At 42.0% G+C, this 5,000-nt stretch overlaps 1 protein-coding gene across 8 annotated transcripts in view; it reads right to left on the bottom strand.

Moving 5' to 3' along the window:
- Positions 1–5,000, bottom strand: part of LOC135088758 (leucine-rich repeat neuronal protein 3-like) — a 67,550-nt gene that overhangs the window by 20,443 nt on the left and 42,107 nt on the right. For 4 of the 8 annotated variants that reach the window (XM_063983762.1, XM_063983761.1, XM_063983764.1 and 1 more), the window contains one exon: positions 443–602. The exons of 3 other annotated variants lie outside the window; for them this stretch is intronic. The gene's annotated coding sequence lies outside the window, so the exon portion shown is untranslated. The remainder of the gene's footprint in view (positions 1–442; positions 603–5,000) is intronic. One more of the 8 variants, XM_063983765.1, reaches the window with a different exon arrangement.

Genomic DNA, 5,000 nt, shown 5'->3' with positions numbered 1-5,000 from the left:
GAGAGAGAGAGAGCACATAACACAGAATACAATACGTAAAATTAATAATACTTTCAAGACTAAATACAAATAGGGTGACAAGCTACCTCTCTCTCTCTCTCTCTCTCTCTCTCTCTCTCTCTCTCTCTCTCTCTCTCTCTCTCTCTCTCTCTCTCTCTCTCGCTCAATAAGCGTGAACAATCATTTAAAGCGAGAATAAAATGTGTCAGAGAGAGAGAGAGAGAGAGAGAGAGAGAGAGAGAGAGAGAGAGAGAGAGAGAGAGAGAGAGAGAGCTGTCAGTTCATAATTGCCTTTTGTTTACGTAGAGTGAGAATGAGTGACAGTTCTGTACTCTCTCTCTTTCTCTTAGTGGGGTCGCCTTCCTCTCTCTCTCTCTCTCTCTCTCTCTCTCTCTCTCTCTCTCTCTCTCTCTCTCTCTCTCTCTCTCTCTGAAAAACTTGCCTCATAACACGAACATCACTTTCTCCTGCATGACAAATCTTCGGACCATAGCCAGGGGAGCGCCGCGCCTTCCACACCAGCGGGGGGCGGGCGTGTGTGGGCGTGTGTGGGCGTGTACCGGGGCGGGGGGCGTGGTCGTGGGTGCGGGGGGTGTGGTCACCTGCCAGAAGATGTATACAGTGGTTAATATACGTGAGAGAGAGAGAGAGAGAGAGAGAGAGAGAGAGAGAGAGAGAGAGAGAGAGAGAGAGAGAGAGAGAGAGACCCACACACACACACAGTAAAAAAACGTGATTGCATAAAACAGAAGTAATAGAAAATAATGATAAAAAATGAAGTGGTAATGCAAAATGTAAACTATTAATTGTTGTATAAAAATTAGCAAAAACAAAAAATCAAAGAAATTCTGACTTATTATTGCTAGTGTTCTTGTTCTTTTCTTCTTCTTCTTCTTCTTCTTTTTCTTCTTCTTCTTCTTATTATTATTATTATTACGTAAGATATAATGAAAGTTTTAAATTCTCTTAGTTATTTCTTCTTCTTCTTCTTCCTCTTCTTCTTCTTCTTCCACTACTAATACCATCTATTCCTCTTCATCCTCTTCCTCCTCCTTCTCCTCCTCCTCCTCCTCCACCAACACCCCACTAGTTCCTCAATCATTCCTACTTCCTTTTCATTCTTCTTCTTCTTCTTCTTCTTCTTCTTCTTCTTCTTCTGCACATCCCTCCTCCTTCACCACCACCATCACCACCTCCTCCATTTTCATTTCCTTCTCTCCTTCTTCTCCTTCTACATCTTGCTCCCTCCGTCCTCCTCCTCCTCCTTCTACATCTTGCTCCCTCCGTCCTCCTCCTCCTCCTCCTCCTCCTCCTCCTCCTCCTCCTCCTCCTGGCCTTTTGGAAGCAGGGAACCGACGTTGATAAGGGAGAAGATATGAGAGGGAGAGAGACCCTTCCCTCCCTCTATTCCCCTTCCCCTCCCCCCGTTACGCCCTTCTTCCCGATGTAGATAGGGAAGAAGAGGAGGAAGAGAGGAAAGGAAGAGAGAGAGGGGAAAAAAAAAGAAAAGTAAAATAAAAGTTTGGAGAGAATGGATTGTTTTGGTTTCCTCCTCCTCCTCCTCCTCCTCCTCCTCCTTCTCATCCTCCTTCTCCTCCTTTTCTTCTCCCTACAATTCCCTTGTGGTTTCTCTTCCCCCTCCTTTCCCTTGTCTTCTCCCTTAGGCAATAAGAAAGAACAGCTGGGTCTCTCTCTCTCTCTCTCTCTCTCTCTCTCTCTCTCTCTCTCTCTCTCTCTCTCTCTCTCTCTCTCTCTCTCTATATATATATATATATATATATATATATATATATATATATATATATATATATCTTTACCCTACAACCTAATACACACACACACACACACACACACACACACACACACACACACACACAGAGAGAGAGAGAGAGAGAGAGAGAGAGAGAGAGAGAGAGAGAGAGAGAGAGAGAGAGAGAGAGAGAGAGAGAGAGAGAGAGAGAGAGAGAGAGAGAGAGAGAGAGAGAGAGTAAAGCTGCATTCCAAAGCACTCACACACCTGTAAAAGAGGCAAGTATGTTCCTAATTAAGGTAGAGGAGGAGGAGGAGGAGGAGGAGGAGGAGGAGGAGGAGGAGGAGAAGGAGGAGGAGGAGGAGGAGGAAGAGGGTGTGACTTATGGAAGTAAAGGGAGTGAAGTTGTGTTAAGAAACGTCACTGTGTATTACTGTATGTGTGTGTGTGTGTGTGTGTGTGTGTGTGTGTGTGTGTGTGTGTGTGTGTGTGTGTGTGTGTGTGTGTGTGTGTGTTAAGATATATACGCTATGTTAGGTAATCTGTCTATCTATCTATCTATCTATCTATCTATCCATCACTTTATCTAACTTTTCTTTTATCTATCCATTAATCTAGCTATTAATTTATCTACTTATCTTTCTACCTTTCTAAAATTTCACTATTTATCTATGTGTCTATCTGTGTCTCCTTCCACTCTCGACCTTCATATCCACCTACCCATCTCTCTCTCTCTCTCTCTCTCTCTCTCTCTCTCTCTCTCTCTCTCTCTCTCTCTCTCTCTCTCTCTCTCATCTATCAGTCTCCCCGCTTCTCAGTCTTATTCACTTCACAGCTTCGCATTCATTAAATAACTGAATAAATATAGGGAATTCTTGAGTCATTCATACATTAGCACATCAATCATTATCTCCCATCATTCACCATTCATCATAACCTCCTCCTCTTCTTCCTCCTCTTCCTCCTCCTCCTCCTCCTCCTCTTTCTAATATCGCTACTCATTTAGCATTCATCTTAACCTCCCTTCCTTCCTCCCTCCTCCTCCTCCTCCTGCTCTTCCACCTTCACCTCTATACCCTCTCTTAACACCAACCGGAGGAGGAGGAGGAGGAGGAGGAGGAGGAGGAGGAGGAGGAGGAGGAGGAGGAGGAGGGTGCGTAACAAATGGGAAAGAGATGGGAGGGAGAGGCGTAGTTAATTCTAAGAGGAGGAATACAAAGGAATACAAAGGAAAGCCAAACAGCAACAAACCTTTTGGTCCTTGCAAGGCTGTTTGGTAACTACTTCTAACTAGCTACAGTGAAGAGAGACAGGACAGCATAGCAGAAGGCTCCTCCCCACCCACCACTCCCTCCAGCTTGCGCTGGCATGGAAATAGTTGGGAAAAGTACCATGCAGTATGGAAAAACTGACATGGAAATTTTCATAGGAAAGGATGAAAGGAAGTTCTACTATTCACCCTACGGTGAACTCTATACGCCTATCTGAAAGTTAATACAAGTTATATTAAAACTGTTGAATAAGAGTTTAAATAGTGAATTTAGTAATTATTCGGACAAGAAGAGAGCTTGTTGGGGATTTGCTTTTAAATATTTGTCTATTTTATTTTTGAATGATTCAATAGTACTGCTGTTTACAATTTCGGCAGGAAGTTTATTCCATATATTTACTATACGATTAAAGAAGAAATGTTTGGCCTCGTGGGATTTAAAACGTTTGGGTATAATCTTGAATCCATTATTTCTTGTTAGGTTAGAATGATCAATGGTAAAATAATTATGTGCATCAATGTTACTATATCCTTTGAAAATTTTGAACACTTCAATTAGGTCTCCTCTTATCCTGCGCTTTGTTAAACTAAATAGGTTTAGTTCTTCCAGTCGTTCCTCATACGGCTTATTGCGCAATCTTGGAATCATCTTTGTGACTCTGCGCTGTATCTTTTCTAGTTTTTCAATGTCTTTTTTGTAGTATGGTGACCAGAACTGTACACAGTATTCTAGATGAGGGCGCACCAGTGAGTTATATAAGGTAAGTATAACCTTTTCTGATTTAAATTCAAAGGTTCTTCCAATGAACCCTACTAATTTATTTGCCGTCTTTACTGTTTCTGTGCAGTGTTGACTCGGCTTTAGGTCGTTTGACACAACGACACCAAGATCTTTTTCTTTATCAGCACTTGACAGTGGCATGTTATTCATTACATATCTCGCCTGAACATTGTTGCTTCCGATATGTAGAATTTTACACTTTTCTATATTGAATCTCATCTGCCATTTTTCTGCCCAGCTTGTTAGTTTATTGAGGTCACACTGCAGTTCCTGCCATTGTGACACAGACGTAACTCTACTTGTTATTTTGGTGTCGTCTGCAAATTTACTTATTTTGCAGTTTATCCCTTCATCAATATCATTTATGTACATTATGAAGAGTACTGGTCCTAATACAGAGCCTTGAGGAACGCCGCTATTTACCTTATGCCACTCTGACTCTTTTCCATTTATTACAACACGCTGTTTTCTGTCAGAGAGCCAGTCTCTCAGCCATTTCAGGGTGTTTCCGGCAATGCCGTGAGCTTTTACTTTACTGATGAGTCTCTTATGAGGAACAGTGTCGAAAGCTTTCTGGAAATCAAGGTAGATAATATCAACAGCTTTTGTCTCGTCATACGAGTTAAATACTTCATAAAAGAAGTCTAGTAAGTTTGTTAAGCAGGAGCGCTTGGTTCTGAAACCGTGTTGCGAATCCTTTATGATTTTATTTTCTTCTAAATATTTAACAATTTTATCTCTAATTATTGTTTCCATCAGCTTACACACTACTGAAGTGAGACTGATCGGCCTGTAATTGGCTGGGAGAGATTTATTTCCTTTTTTAAAGATTGGCGTGACATTTGCTAGTTTCCATTCGTGGGGAACTTTACCCGCTAGCAAAGTTTTATTGAATAAAATTGTAAGCGGTTTCACGAGCTCATTTCTTGCTTCTTTAAGAAGCCTGGGTGATATCTTGTCTGGCCCGGGTGTTTTGTTTACGTTCATGCTCTTTGTGACTGAGAGGATTTCACTTTCTGTGATGGTGAAGTCTGGCAGCGTGGTGCCTCGTGACTGAGGCGTGGGGGTCGGCAGACTGCCCTGAACATCCTCAGTCGTGAAGACGGTTGAGAAGTACTCGTTCAGGGTATTCGCCATGTCTGTTTCGCTTGTTATTTGTTTACCATTTTCTGTTATTAATGGACCAATCGTTGATGTTA

This window comes from Scylla paramamosain, chromosome 31 (assembly GCF_035594125.1).
Source record: "Scylla paramamosain isolate STU-SP2022 chromosome 31, ASM3559412v1, whole genome shotgun sequence".
Lineage (NCBI taxonomy): Eukaryota > Metazoa > Arthropoda > Malacostraca > Decapoda > Portunidae > Scylla > Scylla paramamosain.
This window is presented reverse-complemented; position numbering and strand designations above follow the sequence as displayed.